General features: G+C 39.5%; 1 pseudogene; it reads right to left on the reverse strand.

The window, feature by feature from the left end:
- Positions 1-24,194: 24,194 nt before the first annotated feature.
- On the reverse strand, positions 24,195-24,908 carry LOC122054927 (annotated as a pseudogene).
- Between the last annotated feature and the right edge of the window lie 364 nt (positions 24,909-25,272).

Below are 25,272 nucleotides of genomic sequence, written 5' to 3' on the forward strand. Positions count from 1 at the left end.
GTTGTGTTTATTTTCTAGTCATGTGGGCTATCATTTATTATACTTATATAGCGAGTGCCTATATATCCAGGTTTTATTTGTCGCCATTATAGAGGAGATATTGTTAGTTTACCGAGCAGGGACTTCCCTCTGGGCACGACACTCTATATACATGTTCACAACTTCAAGTGTTGTAATTCAATACAAACCAACCTCAAAGTTACTCATCCCCCAACGTGAAACTAAAATCTTACTCCGCAACAAAAATAATTACATTTAGTGACAAAATTATTCGTCGCTAATTTTCCTATAAATTTGGGCAGCATTCTCTTTATTTTTCTTATTTATAGGACCGACCCTAGATTTTGAAGGGTCCAATGTAAAAAAAAAACACTTTTTATTCATATAAAAATAATAAAATTGATGTTATAATAATAATTTTATTAAGATAACACATAAACTAAATTTATGTTTAGAGATTTTAGGATTTAGGGATATAGAAATAGGAAAAGGCCTAGAGGAGTAAATGTCTTTCTTTTTCTTTTTTTTTTTTTTTGACACTTTTACAAAAAAAAAAAATTAATTTAGAATTTATAATTAGATTTTTATAATTTAGGACAGTGTTTTGTTAACATTTATTTTTAAAAATATATAAAAATTACAAAAAACAAATATGCCCCGTTGAAGGTGTGGCCCTATGCACCGGCCCCACCTTGACAACACTAGGGTTGACTTTGCTTGTTTACATCAAAATATACAATCAACCAATACCACAAACCATTCACAAACAATATCCATATCACAACCCTAAACTATATCACAAATAATATTCAAACAATATCCAAGATACAAATCATATCCAAATTTCAATGTCACATCATATTCATGATACAAACCATAACCAAACCTCTATGACAAACATGTCATCAGGCTAAAAATAAAATAGCTTCATCATCCAATCCTACATCAAGTAGAATATGATAGATTATTAAATAAAACAAGCATTGGATATAATATCAGAATAAGACATAAATCATAAAGCTAATGTAAAATAGATATACACATTTAAAATAATTATCAAAAAATGTACACACTGAATCACTAACATGAATTTAACATGACTTTCTAAATATATTATCAAATCATCGATGATTCAAAGTGTTGAAGTTTTATAATTAAAATTACATATAGTATCAAAATTAACATAACTAATTTTAATATTTAATGATTGATAACTACAAAATGGAGTTAAAAGTCAACACACCTCTAAATTTCTACTTATTAGGAGGGTTTGGATTAACTTATTGCACATCCAATCTTTATTCATATACATTATAATATAAAGAGGAATAAATTTATAACATTATTAAATATGTAAAGCTAAAATGCATATAGTTATAACATAAACTTAATTAAATCATTAAAACATAATACTATCAATAGCACTTAAATTAAACATGAAGTTTGAACCTCAAAAGAAATAGTACCACTGAAATATTTGATAGGGCAAACGGGCGGGAGATAAGTGCTCAAAAACTATAGTATACCTAAGATAACAAAAAACAATAAAAAATTAGCATCACTCACATTACATAACGCCTTAAATACAATAATGAAATTCTTTCAATATACCATGTATTCTCTTGGACATAATTATGAAACAAGGATCTAGAAATCAAAATGCATGTCATGCATCATAAGCAAAGGTATTATGATGATGACGAGAAGTGGCATTTATGTATGATCCGGACTGAAATCTGCGAATATGAGCGCTGGCTCTGATGAATGACGATGACCTCCGATGAAGATGAACTCCAAAGATTCGAAGAAACTCCTCAACGCTCCTACGCAGAGTGAGACGAGCCAACAAAGCATTAGTGACCTACGACCGAGGTGGGGATCCCTGGCTAGGCCCTCCTACGCTCAAGTCAGTTCCTCTCATAGATGGAAGAAGAAGAAGAAGAACAGTAACTGATGTGGAACTGAGTTTAGATGCTAGAACTTGCGTACCTTGCCAACGGAGAGGATCCCCCTTTTTATACTACCTCACGTGACCTCCGTAATCGTGAAGTGGTCCCTGGTTCATTAGAGTTTGTTAGGACATGAAGTTATCTTATATACTTCATGTAATAATACTTTAAAGAAACTTTTCTGTACCCCAGATGTACCCATTTTATTGTTTATGAATTGTATTTATAATGGGGGCACATCATTATAATTGAAAAAGTTTCTAGAAGATATCTCCCACCAAATATTTAGTTAAGCATGTTCAAGTCGATCGTATATATTGTTTAGGAATACCTCCTGTTGAATATATCTCGGTTGGTCGTTCAAGCCGGCCGTATGTTAGGTAGGACTACCTTTTTCTGAATATATCTCAGTCGGTTGTTCGAGCCCGTCGTATGTTAAGACTACCTTCCGTTGAACCTATCTTCATGCTCGGGCGAGCTTTGCCCGGCCGAGCATATATAAGTGCATGGACACTCGCTCGGCCTATGGTTGACCGATAATATGTTGAGAGTTATATATAAGGATAAATGTCTTTATGCTCAGGAAGCTTTGCCCGACCGAGCATATATGAGCACGTGAGTGCTCGCTCTGCCCGTGGTCAGCTGATAATATGCTGAGAGTTATATATAAGGCAAAATGTCTTTATGCTCGGGTGGGCATCGCCCGACCGAGCATATATGAGTATGTGGATGCTCGCTCGACCTACAATCAGCCAATAATATGCTGAGAGTTATATATAAGGATAAATGCTTTTATGCTCGGGCGGGCTTTGTCCGATCGAGCATATATGAGCATCTGGGTGCTCGCTCAACCTTCGGTCGGCCGGTAATATGCTTAGAGTTATATATATGGAAAAATATCTTTATGCTCGGGCGGGCTTCGCCTAGCCAAGCATATATGAGCACGTGAGCAATCACTCATCCTATGGTTGACCGGTAATATATAGAGAGTTATATATAAGGCTAAATATCTTTATGCTCGTGCGGGCTTTGCCTGACCTAGCATATATGAGCATGTGGGTGCTCCCTCATCACGGTCAGCCGGTAATATGCTGAGAGTTATATATAAGGCAAAATGTCTTTATTCTCGGTAGGTAACGATTTACCAATTACATCTCTATGCAACTCTTGTTTATAGGATCATTATCCGAAGTTATATTAAAACTTAAGTTAGCTTTGGCTATTACGCCCAAGAATTAATATAAATGTGATTTATGTCCTATCTTTCCACCCATTGGAAGAATGCCTATAGTTGTACTCGATCCAACTGAGTTAACTAGGAATACTCAATCTAATTGAGTTTGTACTCGCCCATGCGTTGATAAGCGGGACCAAGATTGTCCCTCCGTACCCTACCAAGATAATATGTGTTGCTCTGCTTTGACAGATTCAACAACACATGTGATCGAGGTAGTGATAGGTATCATGTCACAGTAGGCATTAGAGTTGATGCGATTGAGATCTAATCTAATCGAGAGGGGGCATCTTGTACATGATTTAGATCTAATCTAATCGTTAGACACTAATTCATTACTAATCATGCATCACATACACACAAGAAACTAATTAAATTATTTGTGATTAGTCATGGCCCTACTACGATCTTCTCAAGCCAATGAGAAGATCGGATAGTCAACCTAGGGTCAACAGCTTCTCAAGCTCCTCCCTTTGACCACCTTATGTTGCTCGTGCCCTCCTCATAACTCCGTCTCGAGTGGACCTTCCACGGCTCACATTTTTTTACATTACAATTTTGAAACTCGAGTTACATTCGAGTCTAAACTAATTTTACAACAAGAATAAATGGAGAAAGGCACGACGCACAGGTCACGTATCAAGTATACAGCACACACAACACAAATGACGGCACGCAGGCCGTAATATGAATTACAACACATTTCCAATCAGATTGGGTCTTTTTGGGCCATGACTATCACAAAATAATACAAATAATACATAATTATAAATTATGTAATTTTCTATAATTTTTCTACAATTTTTACAATTTTTGCGAGTAAAAATTCCCGGCGATCCCGTTTAGCGGTTTTCGGACGCATTCGCGGAACGAATCCCCTTGCGGGACCAGGGGAAGAGCCTCTACCCGGGTTCTAACCATCGCGAGTGTCCCTAAGCGATCCTACAGCACCTTAGCCCACTGTCCCAAAAAGTTTTGGGGCGAAACCTTGCCGTTTCGGAAAAATCTTCTCGATAGTCGAAGCCTACAAGTGTCGAAACACTTGTGCTTCGGTTCTATGAAAAAAATACCCATAAAACCATAAAATTACAGAAATTTACAGAACCTATATTTTTCATAAAAAATCAAATTAAACTCGTACTCGCTTCACACGTGGCTCTGATACCACTGTTGGGTTTTTCGGGCCGCGAAAAACGCTTTTTCGCGTACCGGAAACCCCGAAACCCCCATGCCACCGGATCCGTGCGAAGTAAAACTTTCGAAAACATTACGAGTACGAGTTTTATCCTAGTTCTAAACTAGATTTACAAGGAGAAAACCTTTTACCCTTGATGCGTGCCATTTACGAATCCAGCTCTTCCAAGTGATGCCGGATCTCGAGGTTGTCAAGTGTACAACCCTCTAGAAGTATCCACATGAACTATTAGGTGGAGAAAACCTAACACAAAGGTGTGCTATCACCTTGGTAAGGTTCGGCCAAGAGCAAGAAGAGAGAGCAAGGAAGAAGACGAAGTGAATTCACTTGAATGAAAAAATCAATCTCATTCACTATGAAAAGTTGCCGGCCACAATGGGAAGTGTAACCCCCATTCTCATTTAATGTGGCCATTAAAGAGATTTGTAACCTCAATGAGGTGGCACACACATGTGCTAAACATGATGATGTGGCACTTCATCATTGGCCACTTAATGCCAACTCACAAGTGAGGTGGCAAATAGTCAAGTCAAACTTGACTCTTCCTCTTCCTATCAAGTCAAGTCAAACTTGACTTAATATCTCTCATGGTTGATCTAATCCAACCATTTAATTCTAATCAATTTAATAAAATGAATCTAATTCATTTAATTAAATTGATTCAATGAGTTATAATCTTAATTAGACTCATTGAACACATTAATCAATTTGAGTCCAACTCAATTAGTTCAATTAGAATTACTCTTAATCCAATTTAATTCATCACATGAATCTAATCCTCTTGGTTCATCATATGAACCTAATCTCCATCTAATTGTCCTTAGTGTGTGACCCTATATGTTCTTCTAACGTTGGCAATGTCCCTAAACCCATTTAGGAGCATAAGTAATGAGCGGTATCTAGCAACACATCATTACTACCCAAGTTACAAGAATGTTGAGATCCAACATCACCTTGTGACTACTAATTGTGACTCCTCACAATATATGACATTGTCCTTCTATCCTAGACATCTAGATTGATAAATGTGAGGCATAGACCGTGTTATCCTCTGACCAATCTAAATCTTGAACTCTAAGTAGACTCACTAAATCAAATGAGCTCAATATCTCATATTGACTCATTTGGGCATGGTCATGCTCTTCGTGGTCTCACTCTATCAAGAATATCGATGTCTCTCCCATCATATAGGAGGGATAGATCCCATCTACATCACTCACATCACTCTAAATAATTCGTTACATACCCAGTAATCGCCTATATAGTCCACCCAGTTACGGTTGACATTTGACGAAACCAAAGTACATAACTCCTTATGTAGGGATCCATGGTGACTTCAGGTCTAAGGACTAATAGTCATACTAATAGCCACATGAGAAAGTATATGACACTCATATAAGGATCCATGATACTTTCTCATGGCGGGTCATTCAGTATAGATTCTCCAATGCATACCCATGTGTCAACGTGATATCTTTATATCCATGACTTGTGAGATCAAGTCATCGAGTTGACCTACATGCTAGTCTCGTCGCATTAACATTGTCCCTGAATGTTAATACTCGACTAGGAATGATTAAGAGTAGTGTTCCCTATATCATCTCACTATCGATTCAACCAATCGATTGATATAGGTAAGAACCTTCTACTCAAGGATGCTATTATACTTAGTTTATTTGGCACCAATATAAGTAAGTATAATAACCAAAATAAATTCCTTTATATATATAAGAATATGATACAACAAGTCCATAATACAATCATCAAATGATTGGCTCTAAGGCTCTAATTAAGAATCTCCCACTAGCACTAGTGCCAATCAGTGTAGGCTCTAAGCCCCAATGACCTAGTCTGACCATCATGCTTCCTCTGTGACAAAGCCTTGGTCAAGGGATCTGCGATGTTAGCCTCTGTAGGTACTCTACAAATCTTCACATCTCCTCTCTCGATAATCTCTCGAATGAGATGGAAGCGCCGTAGTATGTGTTTGGTCCACTGGTGTGAGCGAGGTTCCTTAGCCTGTGCTATAGCTCCATTGTTGTCACAATAGAGCTCAATAGGGTCAGCAATACTAGGAACCACCCAAAGTTCAGTGATGAACTTGTAGATCCAAACTTCCTCCTTTGCTGCCTCTGATGCAACAATGTACTCGGACTCTGTCGTAGAATCATCTACTGTATTCTGCTTCGAACTCTTCCAGCTCACAGCACCACCATTTATGCAAAACACGAACCCTGACTACGATCGATAATCATCCTGATCGGTCTGGAAGCTAGCATCACTGTAACCCTTTAAAGCTTGCTCGTCATTGCCTCCATATATCAAGAAATATTCTTTAGTCCTTCTTAAGTACTTAAGAATATTCTTGACCGTTATCCAGTGACTTTCACCTGGATCTGACTGGTATCTTCTCATCATGCTCAAAGCATACGAGACATCTGGATGAGTACATAGCATGGCGTACATGATAGATCCTATGGCTGAGGCATAAGGGATCTGATCCATGCGATCTCTCTCCTCTCTAGAAGAGGGACCTTGAGTCTTCGAAAGACTAACGCCATGTGACATCGGCAGAAAAATCTTCTTGGAATTCTGCATGGCAAACCGAAGGAGTACCTTGTCAATGTATGTACTCTGACTTATGCCAAGCAATCTCTTAGATCTATCTCTATAGATCTGTATCCCTAGAATGCGGGATGCCTCACCTAAGTCCTTCATTGAGAAGCAACTCCCTAGCCAGGTCTTGACAGACTGAAGCATAGGGATGTCCTTCCCAATGAGTAGTATGTCATCCACATACAATATGAGGAAGACAACTATGTCCCCTACAACATTCTTGTAGACACAAGGCTCATCTTCGTTCTTGATGAAACCAAACTGTTTGATCGCATCATCGAATCGAAGATTCCAGCTCCGAGAAGCTTGCTTTAGTCCATAAATGGACCTATGCAGCTTGCATACTCTACTAGTATGCTGTGGATCTACAAAACCCTCAGGTTGTGTCATGTACACATTCTCGAGTAGGTTTCCATTCAGAAACGCAGTTTTGACATCCATCTGCCATATCTCATAGTCATGGTATGCTGCAATGGCAAGCATGATCCGAATGGACTTAAACATCGCTACTGGAGAAAAGGTTTCATCATAGTCAATACCATGAATTTGCTGGAAACCTTTAGCTACCAAGCGACCCTTATAGATAAGTCGATCCATGTCAGTCTTTCTCTTAAAGACCCACTTACACCCAATGGGCTACACCCCTTCAGGTGGATCTACCAAAGTCCATACTTGGTTGGTGTACATGGATTCCATTTTGGATCTCATGGCTTCTAGCCATTTCTCGGAATATGGTCTCATCACAGCTTTCTGATAGGTGGTAGGCTCATCCTCTATGAGCACAACGTCATCATGGTTAGACAAGAAAAATAAGTATCTCTCAGGCTGACGACGTACCCCATCAGACCTGCGAAGAGGTATGTCTACTTGAACTGGTTGTTGTTCCTCAACTCTTTGTGGAACAACATCATCCACAACACTTTGTGGGTCCAATTGAACTTCCATCGAGGCTTCAGTGCTATGGTCCGCCTCTTAAACTTCTTCAAGATCGAACGTACTCCCACTAGTCTTTCTAGAAACAAAGTCCCTTTCTAGAAAGACCTCAGTCTTTGCCACAACTACCTTGTGCTGACTGGGAATGTAGAAGTAATATCCCTTAGTTTTCTTGGGATATCCAATAAAGTAGCACTTGTCGGATTTGGGTCCTAACTTGTCTGAGACTTGACGTCGAACGTAAGCCTCACAACCCCAAATCCTTATGAAAGACACCTGGGCATCTCTCCCAATCCATATCCTATATGATGTCTTTATCACGGCCTTGGATGGAACTCGGTTGAGTATAAAAGCTGCTTTGTCTAAAGCATAGCCTCAAAGGAATGTCGGAAGATCTGTGTGACTCATCATAGATCGTACCATATCTAATAGGGTACGATTCCTCCTTTCGGATACACCATTTCACTGTGATGTTCCAGGAGGAGTGAGTTGGGATAGAATCCCACACTCAGCTAGATAGTCACGAAACTCATGGCTAAGATATTCTCCACCTCGATCTGATCGAAGTATCTTAATACTCTTGCCAAGCTGGTTCTGTACTTCATTCTTGAATTCTTTGAACTTTTCAAAGGATTCAGACTTATGTATCATCAAGTACACATAACCATATCTACTGAAGTCATCAGTAAATGTGATGAAGTACCTATAACCACCTCTAGCAGCGACATTGAAAGGGCCACATACATCACTATGTATAAGTCCTAATAAATCAGTCGCTCTTTCGCTGTGCCCACTAAAGGGAGTCTTGGTCATCTTGCCTAGTAGGCATGACTCGCACGTCTCATAAGATTCAAAATCAAATGAGTCCAGCAATCCATCCTTATGGAGCTGGGATAAGCGCTTGTCATTTATATGACCTAAGCGATAATGCCAGAGATAGGTTTGGTTGAGGTCATTTGACTTGAACCTCTTGGTATTTATGTTATAGATAGGGCTTTCAAGGTCTAGAATATAGAGTCCGTTCATCAGAGGTGCACTATAATAGAACATATCTTTTAAATTAACAGAACAACATTTGTCCATTATAATAAAAGAGAAACCTTTCTTGTCCAAACAAGAAACTGAAATTATGTTCTTAGTTAAAGCAGGCACATAACAACATTCATCTAATTCTAATACAAGCCCAGAGGGCAGAGATAGATGATAAGTTCCTATAGCAACAGCAGCAACCCATGCTCTATTGCCTACGCGTAGGTCCACCTCGCCCTTCGCCAATGCCCTGTTATTTCTCAGTGCCTGCACATTAGTACAAATGTGAGAAGCACATCCGATATCTAATACCCATGATGAAGAAATAGATAGATTGACTTCTATAACATATATACCTGAAGTGGAAGTCTCACTTTGCTTCTTCTTAAGATCTTCCAGGTACACCTTGCAGTTCCTCTTCCAGTGCCCGGTCTGACCGCAGTGGATGCAAGTAGCATCCTTGGCGACCCCTCCTTTCAGCTTCAGTGCCTTACCTTTGCCCTTAGCTTGGGACTTTCCTTTGCCTTTGGGCTTGCCCTTGCCCTAGTGTTTCTGAACCATCAGAACAAAGTGGGGCTTAGCCTTCTTAAGGTTCAGCTCAGCAGTTCTTAACATGCTAAGCAGCTCGGGCAGTGGCTTGTCAATTTCGTTCATATTGTAGTTTAGAACGAATTGACTATAGCTATCCGGTAAGGATTACAAGATCAGGTCAGTGGTCAGCTCTTGGCCAAGCGAGAATCCCAACCTCTGTAGGTTTTCTATATACCCAATCATTTTGAGTACATATGGGCCTACGAGAGCCCCATCTGACATCTTGCACTGAAATAGTACCCTTGAGATCTCAAATCTCTCATGCCACACTTGTCCTTGATACAGTTGACGAAGATGTTCAACCATATCATAAGCGCCCATCAACTCATGTTGCTTCTGAAGCTCAGAGTTCATGGTCGTGAGCATTAGACAGGACACATCTAATGCATCATCTTGATGCTTCTTATAAGCATCTTTGTCAGCTCGCGTGGCATTGGCAGGAGGAGCCTCCAGAATGGGCTGCTCCAGAACGTACAGTTTATGTTCCTGGGTGAGAACTATTCTCAAGTTCCTGTACCAGTCCAGGAAATTTGCTCCGTTGAGCTTGTCCTTCTCAAGGACAGAACGTAGGGAGAAAGAGTTCATATTCGACGTCATGGTTATCTACAACAGAAAAATACAGAAAATAAATATCATATTCTTTTAAATCATTTAATTAAACCTTTAACTAAATGATACTCCCCCTGAATTCTATAATTCATGTGGGATAAGATCCAAATCATATTAACTCTTGAGTTAGCTTTGGCTAATACGCCCAAGATTTAGTATGATCGGTAGGTAACGATTTACCAATTACATCTCTATGCAACTCTTGTTTATAGGATCATTATCCGCAATTATATTAAAAATTGAGTTTGCTTTGGCTAATACACCCAAGAATTAATATAAATGTGATTTATGTCCTATATTTCCAACCATTGGAAGAATGCCTATAGTTGTACTCGATCCAACCGAGTTAACTAGGAATACTCAATCTAATTGAGTTTGTACTCGCCCATGCGTTGATAAGCGGGACCAAGATTGTCCCTCCGTACCCTACCAAGATAATATGTGTTGCTCTGCTTTGACAGATTCAACAACACATGTGATCGAGGTAGTGATAGGTATCATGGCACGGTAGGCATTAGAGTTGATGCGATTGAGATCTAATCTAATCGAGAGGGTACATCTAGTACACAATTTAGATCTAATCTAATCGTTAGGCACTAATTAATTATTAATCATGCATCACATACACACAAGCAATTAATTAAATTATTTGTGATTAGTCATGGCCCTACTACGATCTTCTCAAGCCAATGAGAAGATCAGATGGTCAACCTAGGGTCAACAGCTTTTCAAGCTCCTCCCTTTGACCACCTTGTGTTTCTCGCGCCCTCCTCGTAACTCCGTCTCGAGTGGACGTTCCACGGGTCCAATTTTTGTACATTACAATTTTGAAACTCGAGTTACATTCGAGTCTAAACTAATTTTACAACAAGAATAAATGGAGAAAGGCATGACGCGCAGGTCGCGTATCAAGTATACAACACACACAACATAAATGACGGCGCGCAGGCCGTAATATGAATTACAACACATTTCCAATCAGATTGGGTCTTTTTGGGCTATGACTATCGCAAAATAATACAAATTATACATAATTCTAAATTATGTATTTTTCTATAATTTTCTGTAATTTTTCTTTAATTTTTACAATTTTTACGAGTACAAATTCCCGATGATCCCATTTAGCGGTTTTCGAACGCAATCACGGAACGAATCCCCTTGCGGGGTGAGGGGCAGTGCCCCTACCCGCGATCTAACCATCGCGAGTGTCCCTAAGAAATCCTACAGCGCCTTAGCCCACTGTCCCAAAAAGTTTTGGGGTGAAACCTTGTCGTTTCAGAAAATCTTCTCGGTAGTCGAAGCCTACAAGTGTCGAAACACTTGAGCTTCTCTTCTACGAGAAAAATACCCATAAAAACCATAAAAACCATAAAATTACAGAAAGTTACAGAACCTATATTTTTCATAAAAAATCAAATTAAACTCGTACTCGCTTCGCACGTGGCTCTGATACCACTGTTGGGTTTTTCGGGCCGCGAAAACCGCTTTTTCGCGTCGCGGAAACCCTGAAACCCCCATGCCACCGGATCCGTGCGAAGTAAAACTTTCGAAAACATTACGAGTATGAGTTTTATGCTAGTTCTAAACTAGATTTACAAGGAGAAAACCTTTTACCCTTGATGCGTGCCCTTTACAAATCCCGCTCTTCCAAGTGATGTCGGATCTCGAGGTTGTCAAGTGTACAACCCTCTAGAAGTATCCACACGAACTATTAGGTGTAGAAAACCTAACACAAAGGTGTCCTAGAACCTTGGTAAGGTTCTTCCAAGAGAGGAGAGGGAAAGCAAGAAGAGAGAGCAAGGAAGAAGATGAAGTGAATTCACTTGAACGAAAAAATCAATCTCATTCTCTATGATAAGTGGCCGGCCACAATGGGAAGTGTAATCCCCATTCTCATTTAATGTGGCCATTAAAGAGATTTGTAACCTCCATGAGGTGGCACACACATGTGCTAAACATGATGATGTGGCACATCATCATTGGCCACTTAATGCCAACTCACAAGTGAGGTGGCAAATAGTCAAGTCAAACTTGACTCTTCCTCTTCCTATCAAGTCAAGTCAAACTTGACTTAATCTCTCTCATGGTTGATCTAATCCAACCATTTAATTCAAGCCAATTTAATATAATGAATCTAATTCATTTAATTAAATTGATTCAATGAGTTATAATCTAAATTAGACTCATTGAACACATGAATCAATTTGAGTCCAACTCAATTAGCTCAATTAGGATTACTCTTAATCCAATTTTATTCATCACATGAATCTAATCCTCTTGGTTCATCATATGAACCTAATCTCCATCTTATTGTCCTTAGTGTGTGACCCTATAGGTTCTTGTAACGTTGGCAATGTCCCTAAACCCATTTAGGAGCATAAGTAATGAGTGGTATCTAGCAACACATCATTACTACCCAACTTACCAGAATGTTTAGATCCAACATCAGCTTGTGACAACTAATTGTGACTCCTCACAATATATGACATTGTCCTTCTATCCTAGACATCTAGATTGATCAATGTGAGGCATATATCGTATCATCTTCTGACCAATCTAAATCTTGAACTTCAAGTAGACTCACTAAATCAAATGAGCTCAATATCTCATATTGACTCATTTGGGCATGGCCATGCACTTCGTGGTCTCACTCTATCAAGAATATCGATGTCTCTCCCGTCATATATGAGGGATAGATCCCATCTACATCACTCACATCCCTCTACATAATTCATTACATACCCAGTAATCGCCTTTATAGTACACCCAGTTACGGGTGACGTTTGACGAAACCAAAGTACATAACTCCTTATGTAGGGATCCATGGTGACTTCAGGTCTAAGGACTAATAGTCATACTAATAGCCACATGAGAAAGTATATGACACTCATATAACGATCCATGATACTTTCTCATGGCGGGTCATTCAGTATACATTCTCCAATGCATACCCATGTGTCAACTTGATATCTCTATATCCATGACTTGTGAGATCAAGTCATCGAGTTGACCTACATGCTAGTCTCGTCGCATTAACATTGTCCCTGAATGTTAATACTCGACTAGGAATGATTAAGAGTAGTGTTCCCTATATCATCTCACTATCGATTCAACCAATCGATTGATATAGGTAAGAACCTTCTACTCAAGGACGTAATTATACTTAGTTTATTTGGCACCAATACAAGTAAGTATAATAACCAAAACAAATGTCTTTATTTATATAAGAATATGATACAACAAGTCCATAATACAATCATCAAATGATTGGCTCTAGGGCTCTAACTAACAAATTATTAGTATTAATATAGCCCGACACCTATATGATCTAACTCAAGAAGTTGCCAAGCTAAACAACAAGCTTCTAGAGCATCCTCATCTCACGCCTCTGAAGAATTATCCCACCAATTACAAGAAACTCATAAGCTTCTTGAGGTAAAACTCACGAATTCAAGCAAATGGAAAGCCTGTATAGAAGGTTTTGAATCTCAAGCTAAGTTAGAGACCCTTCTTCGCACTGAACTGACATCTAAAGTAGATAACTATGCTATTGAGAATGCTTAGTTGTTAACTCAACTACAAGCGTGAAGGATGCTCACGCTCCTGAATTAGCTACTAAGGATGCTATTCTGGAATCTAAGAATTATGAGTTAACTTCCCTAAGTTCATCCTTAACCACAATTAAAGCAGAGCTTTCTTCTAAAGAGTCTGAATTGAAAGCTTCTCAAGATACTTTGGCAAAGTACATGGCGGGTGGAGATGATAGATTCGAAAGGAGAAAAAGGGTAATGCTAGAATCTCTTGAATTTAATGCTCCTACCGCTACCTCTATTGCCAAAGACATCACCAAGGGAGCTAAGGGGGTGCGAAATAACTAAAGAAGCAAGGCCACCTGGTTTCTGACCCCCACCCAACTTCTTGGATCGTCGGGAACTACTTGCTGAGATACCTCCCGACTTGTTTCCTAAGTTATTTTAATTGTAAATTAGGATATTTTTGTATTGAAGAATAATTTTTTATCTCTTAGGATATTCTAATTATTGTCAGCCTTTATTTCTGTTTCTTTGATAATCATTTTCATTTAAGTCATTTCGATCAGGCAAGCTCAGTTTTATGTTTGATTTCATTTACACTTGACATTTGGTCAACCTTTGATAATCGGTCGAGCTTACATTTATGCTCAACTTCATCCTTAACGCTCAACCGGCCTTTAGTGACCGATAGAATTTACCCTTGCTCAATTTCATCCTTAATACTCGGTCGGCTTTTAGTGACCGATTGAGTTTACGTTTTTGTTTTAGTTTCCTCTATACTTAACATTTGGTCGGTCTTTGGTGACCGATCGAGTTTATACTTGTGCTCAATTTCATCCTTAATACTTGGATGGCCTCAATTTTAAACTAACCCTGAATTTTGATCGACTAATGCTAGCCGACTGAATTTGTAATACAAAAAATATCTTTTAGGCTTCTTGAATTTGTTACACTTAACTTCAGTAATGATTCTAGTATCTTGGGAATACAACTTTTCATATTGGCTACCCATACCATTTCCTTATTGGTGGCATGCCTGCCTATGACGTTTGGTGTATACCTATTTTACTGTGTCCGCTGCCTCACTATTCCATCCAATAGCTCCTCTTCAGTCCCGCTTTCTTATAATCTCAATCCAACGTTTCTGTTTAAAATACCTTTTTCGATACCCTACCGAGGCTTTTAAAGGGAAAAGAGAGAAAAAAATCCCTAACACTTCACCTTCTTCCTCTAGTTCCTGTATCTTTTGTTCTTTGCTCTCTGCTAACTATTCTTGTTCTTCCAACCTCATTTTATTAACAATGTCAACTCCCAATGAATGGTACACCCAATGCTCTTCAGATTTTTCTACAACAGAAGCCTGTGAGCTGCGATGGAATTACAACCTCCCCACCTACATAACCTTTCCTACCCCTAGAGATCGTCCTCATCTTCCTCCTCCAAAAAATGTGGCAATTTTCTGGGAACATATTCTATGTGGTTTTAGGTTTCTCATTCATCCTTTCTTTGTTAACATTAGTAGATACTTTGACCTTCCCCTAAATCAACTTATCCTTTAATCATTTTCTATCATGGTTGGTTTTGTCGGTGTTTCCCGTTTACTAGACCTTCCCCTATCGACTCGACTTTTCCATCACTTTTTCGTTCCTCACCAAGTGGAAGATAGTATTTTTAAATTTCAATCATGCCCTAAAACTACCCTGTTCTATAGAATTCCTCCTCAAGGAAAATAGCGGGATAAGTTTTTCTTTATGCCTCTTCCTTCTCCACCACCATACCCCATAACTTGGCATCAAGAACTTTCCCATATTCCTCAATTGGGAAATATTTTAGAAGATCTTATTCTTCGTTGTTCGATGGGAAAATTAAAGGGCGTAAAATTTAACTTACCTGTCCTAATTACCGAAGGCTTATTATTCGCTTTTGGTCTTAGCACAGGCAACGCAACTTTGGATATTTCCTTTGGTAAGATTATTTTCCTTACTCATGCTTTGAACCATTTTTGTGTTGTTTCTAATATAAATTTCTTTTTCTCCAGTTGATATTATTCTTCATGCCTTTATGTACAGGAACACTGGCTTGACAAGGGCGGCCTTAACTAGAATGTGTGAAGAATTATTGAGGGATCGCCATACTAATGAACCCTCTTCTTCCCTTGGTCTACTACCTCCCTCTGAACAACCTCAGGAATCCCCAAGCTCCTTAGAGACAAAGGGTCCCTTTATGGTGAAATGTCGAAAACCTCGTACTTTAGCTCCTTGTCCCCTCTCACATACCATAGCTAATTTTGAGAAAGTTTCCATTATTCCTACCGGAATCTCCTACTCTAAAGGTAAAGAACTTGCTCCCCCTACACATGTTCGTTCTAATTTTGCATTACTTATGATGAGACCAGAACTCCTTATTCCTATGTCTCCTATTATTTCCCCAACTATTTCTTTATCAGAGGAGGTACCCATTGCTCCTGAGGATACATTGCCCCTTCTTCCAGCTTTACCTTCCTCTTCCACCAGGTCTATTGCTAAAAGAACTCCTTACAGGAGATCAGTTACTCCCGGACCTATTATAGCACCAGTTGAGCAGGATCCTACATTAGTGAGCCTCCCATCTCCTAACCCCTCTTCACAAGCCTCTAAAGCTCCTCCTTCCTGTTCTTCACCATTTACAAGTTCCCCTCACCCTCTATCTTATTCCAACAAGGCCATGCAGTACCATCTCAGCTCGGTCAAACTTCTGCCCCTGTTTCGTATGGATTACTGCAACTAAAGGGAGCATTAGCTGAATCTTGGCTACAGTCTCAGTGCATATGAAGAGAAGCACCTTATCTGAGCGTGCCGACGACCACAATCATCAAGTCACTACGGTAAATTTCTGAATCTAACTTTCTTATTTTGTACCTACAAAATGTAACCTATCATTCTATTCAGCTATATGCTTCGAGCCTGCATTTGGGCAAGCTAGTTGTAGATTTGGAGAGGACTAACCAAACTCTAAAAGACAAAGTGGAGGAATTGCAAGCTTCCACTAACCTATCCGACAACGAACTCATTCAGTTACGGGATAGGGTGAAGTCACAAGCTGAGTTTATTGCTAATTTAGAAAAGGCTTTACAAGGCATCCATCAATTGCTACAATCTCGAGAAGAGGAAAAGAGAAACTCAGAGCTACAACTACAAGGGCTTGATTCTACACTTAGCGTTGAAAGGGCTTTAAAAGATAAAGCCCTCTCAGATGTTGCCCACAAAACCACTCTGCTGAACCAATTACAACTATCACATGGTTCGGGGTCTTCTAAGTTAGCCCTAGAATTGGCCTCCAAAGACTTTACCTTGTTCCAACAATAAGAAAGATTACAAGCTCAAGATTTACAAATAAGCTCACTCTTAAAAGAACTAGCGGAGGCTAATGCAGAGAAAACTACTTTGCAAGGGAAAAAAGATAACATACAATATGAATTTCAAGCATACAAAGAAGGCGAGGAAGAGCACTGGCAAAGCAGGTACGGAGCCTATTTAAGCTCTCCTGAATTTGGTGAGGAGTAATCCAACAACTAAGAGAGAGAGAGGTTGTCTATCTGAAGACCCTACTCCCTTGTTTATAAATCGTCGACGACTCAACCAAGAACTCCCAAAAGACCTTTTGAGCAAATTTGAGTAGACTTGGCATTTTGTACTTGTATTTTATCACAATTTCATAACTGATGTATGCCATTTGTTGTTTATAAAATGTTAATGAAAATTTATACTTACTTGCTTTCCCTTATGTGATTTCCTTTTCTTCAGAACCACCCAAGCGTTTGTATAAACAACCTTTTTCAATATATTCACCATATGTAGAGAAATCCCATGAAAAAATTATAATCAAAGGAAGTAGATCCCCTAGTTATCCTCTGAGTGATATGTAATGATGAATGAACTTCTTTTCTGTTGCTCTCTAGGTTTGTATGATAAATTAAGTGCCTTGCTCATATTTAAAGCATTTCTGACTTGTCCAATGGACCAGTCAAATTTATATATCCAGGCAAGATTAATTATCTACCATACAGATGCTTCTTTGGCCTTTCCCGGCTGTATAAAGGGCCAGTCAGATTTGTACGCCTAAGTGAAATTGAATATCTACTATGTAAATGTTCCTTCGGACTTTCCCGACTATATAGAGGACCAATCGAATTTGTATGCCTGAGTGGAATTGAATAGCTACTATGTAAATGTTCTTTCAGGCTTTCCCGACTGTATAGAGGATCGGTTGGATTTGTATGCCCGAACGGAATTGAATATCTTCTATGTAAATGTTCCTTCGAGCTTTCCCGACTGTATAGAGGACCGGTCGAATTTGTACGCCCGAGCAGAATTAAATATTTGCTATGTAAATGTTCCTTCGGGCTTTTTTGACTGTATAGAGGACCGATCCGATTTGTATGCCCGAGCAGAATTGAATATCTGCTATGTAAATGTTCATTCGAGTAGAATTGAATATCTACTATATAGAGGAGTGGTCGGATTTGTGTGCCCGAGCAAAATTAAACATCAATAAGTACTGTTAATGTCAAAACCCATGGTTGATCTTGGAGAAGATTTAAAGTCTTCGGTTCCCCCTAAGGAAGCTAGGCTGGTCACTCCTTAGCGTCCCTGATTGATTGTGATAGAGGTTTAAAGTCTCCGGTTCCCACTAAGGAAGCCAGACCGATCACTCCTTAAGGTCCCCGATCGACTGTTATGGAGGTTTAAAGTCTCCGGTTCTCCCTACGAAAGCCAGGTTGGTCACTCCTTAGGGTCCCCAATCGACTGTTTTAGAGGTTTAAAGTCTCCGATTCACCCTAAGGAAGCCAGCCCAGTCACTCCTTAGGGTCCCCAATTGACTGTTATGGAGGTTTAAAGTCTCCGGCACCCCCTAAGGAAGCCAGGTCGGTCACTCACTAGGGTCCCCGATCGACTGTTATGGAGGTTTAAAGTCACCGGTTCCCCCTAAAGAAGCCAAGTTGGTCACTTCTTAGGGTCCCCGATCGACTGTTATGGAGGTTTAAAGTCTCCGTTTCCCCCTAAGGAAGCTAGGTCGAACACTCCTTAGGGTCCCCGATCGACAGTTATGGAGGTTTAAAGTCTCTGGTTCCCCCTAAAGAAGCTAGGCCAGTCACTCCTTAGGGTTCCCGATTGATTGTTATGGAGATTTAAAGTCTCTGGTTCCCCCTAAGAAAGCTAGGCTGGTCACTCCTTAGGCTCCCCCGATCGACTGTTGTGGAGGTTTAAAGTCTCCTGTTCCCCCTAAAGAAGCCAGGCCGATCACTTCTTAGGGTCCCCGATCGACTATTTTGATTCAAAGAAGAGTATATATCTTCCCCAAATAATAATGCCTGCACTTTATGTAGAAAAATATATTCTAAATGCATGATAGACGAATTAATTAAATGCGGTAAAAACTTACAGCTATCTCCCGCAGATCTGCAATCGGCAGTGGCGAAAACTCACTGTCGGAAGAGCGATCACCAGATCGGAAAGCCCTCCGCAATTTCACAAACCAAATCCCGCCGCCTTGGATGTTCTCCTCTTACTCTCGTTGCACACTCGCAATTTTCACACACAATGAGCCTTGGACGGACCCCCTTTATATAGGGAAATACACTAGGGGCATAATGGACTTTTCCATTATGTGTAGTGGGGAACATGGGTCACGTTCCCCACTATCCCCATTTCCAACATCTCCCACTCGTCCAAGGTAAGTCACTAAGACTAATTCATTCAGGTAAGTCACAAAGACTTAATAAGTCACATAGACTATTAGAGAGTTTGGTCACATAGACCATATGAGAACATCCAATCCATACTTAGAGAAAATGGTTCGTGCGACAGCAAGCACACTGAGCGATAGTTGCTAAGAAGATTATTACACCTTGACTTAGCCGCTCGTTGAGCAATCAATGCTAATAAAGTTGTTACACTTTGCTTAGCTGCTCAAATAAATTAGAGACACACTCTTCATGGCACATAGCCACTTTCCTGGTGGCACATAGCCTTTATCCAGGATCCATCCAATCTTCAAATGACACACAGCCATTATCTTGAAGATATCCATGTCTTGCTATTTACCCAGATTAAATAATTTTCATTTACATCGATATGAACATCTCTAATCCCTTATAATGACCATTATGTCATGAGCATGTTCCATATCCAATATTCACATTCATTTCTGTACATAACAGAAATGGGTCGACCAGTGAATAACAACAAAATATGTAAATATATTTAATCTTCCTTTTTAGCAAGAATTAATTCATTTTAATCAGTCGCTTTCCTAGTTATGCTCCATAGACCGAATCATCCATAGCCATAGGATACACGCTAAAGTAGCAGACACTGATTAAAACTTCAAGTAGACAGCTAAATAGTCACTAAGGCAAAAATTGAGATTAACATATAATCTCAAAGGTCTCACATAGTAGAGAAATGGGGATTCATTCTCCTACTACCTTTATTGTCGCAATAGCACATGTGGTATGAATCACAAGCTACGATGTTATTCTCTTTACTAAAAAGAGTGCATGTTGTCTTCAAATTTAACATCGTATAGATTTCGATCTAGACATACCTAACGTCTAATCCTGAATTCAACATATGAATTCTAATCTGGCTTTCAACAGGTTCAGTAAATGGTGGGTTCATTTACTTCGATCATTATTTACACATAAATGATCTCATCTTGACACAATTATCAAGGCGACCTCAACTTATGAATCTGTCTCTAATTTCATAATTTCAGCTACGTAAGCTGTTTCATAAGTAACGGTCTTACCCCTATTTGTACTTAACAAACATAGATGATTGTCCATGTGAGTGGACCAATCTTCACCTGCCAACATGCTCACCGAGATCTTACATGAATGTAACAAATACAACATATACACTGAATAAATTATGGCAAATTACACAATCATAACACAAAGTTTGATTGTTATTTCAATATTGTTACATTCTACGAAGTCCCAAAGACTTTACATGTTCTTTAAATGACTCTTTAGTCATTGGCTTAGTAAAAGGATCTGCAAGCATAACACGTATAGGGACATACTCAAGAATGATTTTTCTTTTAGCCACAATATCCCTTACAAAATTATATTTAATTTCTATATGCTTGCCTTTGCTATGATATTTGGGATCCTTGGAAAAAGCTATTGCAGCTTGACTGTCACAGTAGACAGTTACTGGACTCCCACTATCCTCAGTAATTTTCAGATGCTTCAGAAACCTTCTCAACCAGACTGCTTCTTGCACAGCTGCTGAACATGGCACATATTCAGCTTCCATAGTCGACAAAGCTACACAAGCTTGTTTCTTGCTGTTCCAGGAGATGGCACCACCATTCAGCAAGAATGCATAGTCTGATGTGAATTTCTATCATCCAGGTCTCCAGCCCAATCTGCATCTGAATAACCTTTCAGACTCATATCTGATCCTTGAAAACAGAGACAATAATCTGTTGTCGCCTTCAGATATTTGAATATCCTTTTTACTACCTTCCAGTGTCTCGGTCTTGGGTTTGACTGGAAGCGACTGACCAAGCCCACAACATAGCTGATATCGGGACGTGTACACAACATAGTGTACATCAAACTACCAATAGCACTGGCATATGGTTTTTTATTCATCTCAGCTGTTTCCTCTGGAGTTTTAGGACACATACTCTGGCTCAACACAGTACCTTTCACAATAGGTGTATGTTCTATGTTGCAATTAGACATGCTTAAATGATGTAACATCTTATTTATATAAGACTCTTGTGACAGACCCAAAAGTCTTTTAGGACGATTTCTTATGATCTTCACCCCTAAGATGTATTAAGCTTCTCCCATATCTGTTGTATCAAATTGTGATGACAGCCACTTCTTGACTTCATTCACATATCCTATGTCATTTCCAGCTATTAGCATATCATCAACATATAATGATAAAATGACATACTTTCCTTTTTCCTGTTTCATGAAAACACAATGATCCTCATTGATCATTTCAAAATCATAAGATAAAACGACTTCGTTAAATCTTATGTTCCATTGTCTTGATGCTTGTTTTAGCCCATATATAGACTTTCTAAGTCTACATACTTTTTGCTCTTGGCCTTCAGCAATGAAACCTTCTGGTTGAACCATATAGATTTCTTCGTCAAGATCACCGTTAAGGAAAGCGGTTTTTACATCCATTTGATGTAATTCTAAGTCATAATGTGCCACAAAGGCCAAAATAACTCTTATTGATACAAATTTCACTACGGGAGAAAATGTCTCTTCAAAGTCAATACCCTCCATTTGGGTATATCCTTTTGCAACTAAACGAGCTTTGTATCTATTAATCGATCCATCTGCTTTCCTCTTTATTTTGTGAATTCATTTATTCCCAATAGCCCTTCAGCCCGAAGGAAGATCAACTAAGTCCCAAACATGATTTTGAATCATGGACTCCATCTCTTCAACCATTGCAGCTTTCCATTTTTCTCTAACTCTACATCCCAATGCTTCCTCAATGGATTGAGGCTCGTCGTCGTCAATTGGAAGTGTAACCAATGCCTCATTCTCAATATCAAACCTCCTCTTAGGTTTGATCTTACGAACACTTCTCCGTAAGTTGGGCTGTTGAGAAGTCAACTCATGACTCGGCATATCACTCCCACTCGGTTGACTAGACTCAGGTATCCCTTTTGACACCTCTCTTGTTGATAATATCTCATCCTCCTCAAATAGAGGAACATTTTTATCAACATCACCTCTGATTGGGAACTCTGTTTCGAGAAAAGTCGCATCTCTCGTGTCTATTTCGGAGATGGTTCCATCTGGTTGCTCACCTATGAAAACATAACCTTTGGAGGTCTCATGATATCTTATAAAGATACATTTCTTACCTCTATGCCCTAGTTTTCCATACTTGTGAGAACTATCATGAACATAAGCAGCTGACCCCCAAGGACTCAGATTACTCAAATCTGGTTTTCTGCCTGTCCAACGTTCATATGGGGTAGATGGAACTGACTTTGAAGGCACTTTGTTAAGTATATTGGCTGCAGTTATTAATGCATCTCCCCAATAGGAGATTGGCAAATTAGCTTGCGCCATCATAGACCTAACCATTTCAAGAAGAGTCCTATTTCTTCTTTCAGCTACCCCATTTTGCTGTGGAGTTCTAGGGATTGTTAACTGTCTAATAATCCCTCTATCATTACATATTGTCTTGAACATATTAGACAAATACTCCCCTCCACGGTCAGTGCGTAAAGCCTTAACTTTACATTCTGTTTGATTCTCAACTTCGTTCATATAACGAATGAAGTAATCTAATGCTTCAGATTTGTGAGAAATCAAATACACATGACCGAACCTAGAGAAATCATCAATAAGGGTGCGTTTGGTTCAAGTCATCATGTATAACCTTGGTTATGTGATTACCAGGTAATCACATAACCAAGGTTATGGAGAATAAAACATAACCAAATGTTGTTTGGTTCAACCTAGGTAATGCAATAAAAACTTGTTTGTTTGAAGGTTTTAATGAATACCCTGGTTTAATATTTTACCGTATTACCCTCAATTACAAAACCAACTATACATAGTATTATTATTATTATTTATTTATTTATTTATTAATATACATAGAAATTTTTATTTTTAAAATTTATATTTTTTATATTTTTTATTTTTTGAAATTATTTATACCCCTATACTCAAAGGTAAGGTTTGATATTGAAATTTAAAATTTTATTTAAAGGTCTCCTGTTAATTTATTATATATTTTAAAAATACAAGTCTTTACTAAGTTTTCAATGCACTCCCTTAATAGATGTGCGGAATTTTTGACTTTTTTTTAGACCAACAAGATTTTGGAAAGAATATTTATTTTCCTTTTTTTAAATTTCAGATTACTCCCAATAATTTAGTTTGACTCCATGAGAATAGATTTTTCATAACAGATGAACAGCGTAGCATTATTCTAAAAAAGAAGGGCTCATGAAATTGTAGACTCTGGGAATTAAGGGTTGACTTTGTCAAAATCTCGAGCAAAATCAACCAGAACCAATTCACGCTGCTTCTTCAAAAGAAGACTGAAAAAGAAAACACCAGAGGACTTGTAAAAAAGACAGGAAAGTGTTTCACAGATTAGATATATTACTAGGATTAAATGAGATTATTATTTTTTAAGATTTTCCTGATAGCTGTCCACTGCATTTCAATCTCTGAAACTTGATAGTTGATACACAACTTAGAAAACTAAGAAAAGAAAAGACAGTTCAAGACAGAGATCTGTAATGCTGTAATCCAAAATAAATCTACTGAAACTTGATTGTTTATCCATCACTGAATTAGCAGTCGAAGCTTAATGGAGACAGTTGATGTTTCCTTATTGTCAAAACTGGTCTCTTTATGATGTTTGAAACAACACATAATTTAGCTTTGAACTCGATCACATGCCTCTCAGAAACCATTTGACTTCGCCTCTTTGTCCATCAACACCACCCCATCCTTCCTAGCTACGATCACGGAGGTCATCGCTGATGGCCTGTAGATCTCCGTGGATTCCATCCTCGAAGAACAGGTCCACGATTTAGTTCTTGTTATCCGTCACAAATGGCTCAATTTCGGATTCTTTTTCGGTAAAGGCGCTAGCTTTGGCGTTGATTGAAGCCGTACGGAGCTTGAGGTTGAAGCCGGGCGTGCCGTCGAAGAGGTTCTGTAGTCGGCGGAGAGTGAGGGCCCAGCCGAAGGGGATGACCTCCACGGGGATGGTGAGGCCGCTGCCTCAGAGGCGCGGAACGAGCTTGGAGTCGTCGACGATGACGACGAAGCGGCGGCTGGCGCCCTCCACCATCTTCTCCCGGAGGAGGGAGCCACCACGGCCCTTCACAAGGTTGAGCGCCGGGTCGACCTCGTCCGCGCCGTCGATGGACAGGGCGACCACCGGGTGCGCGGCAAGATCGGTGAGGGGGATGCCGGCGGCCCATTCGGAAGTGGGGATGCCGACGATGTCACGGAGGTCGCCGCCGCGCAGGAGGTCGCCGATGCGGTCAAGGGCGTGGGCGGCGGTGGAGCCGGTGCCGAGGCCAAGGACCATGCCGGACCGCACCAGCTCCACGGCGCAGAGGGCGGCGATGCGCTTCAGGTCATCCTGGGACTGGCCGGCAGCCGCCATAGCTTCTTCCGTCAGCGAGCGAGAGGGTTGGAGGAGGAATGGCGATCCCATCGCCAGATCAGAAGATCGCTCGAGAGGTTTGATTATATTAGAGGGGTAGATTGAAATTTGGTAAATCTATAAGGTTATTTTTGTCTCAAAGGGTAAATAACGAAGGATAATATTGTCTTAATGTTTTGGTTAACCAGGGAATCAAAGAAAACCCCAGTTTTATGGGGTTTTCTGATTCCGAGCTATATGCCCAACTTGCTGATGTGTCAGGCATGTAGCATAACTTAGGAATCATCAATTACCAAAACCAAACAAGGTTTTGGTGGATAATCTTGGTTGGATAACCAAGGTTATCAAAGATAACCCCGAACCAAACATGCCCTAAATGTAATGAAATAGGAAGCTCCATGTCTAGCCTTCACAT

The sequence above is a fragment of the Zingiber officinale genome, chromosome 3B, assembly GCF_018446385.1.
Source record: "Zingiber officinale cultivar Zhangliang chromosome 3B, Zo_v1.1, whole genome shotgun sequence".
Lineage (NCBI taxonomy): Eukaryota > Viridiplantae > Streptophyta > Magnoliopsida > Zingiberales > Zingiberaceae > Zingiber > Zingiber officinale.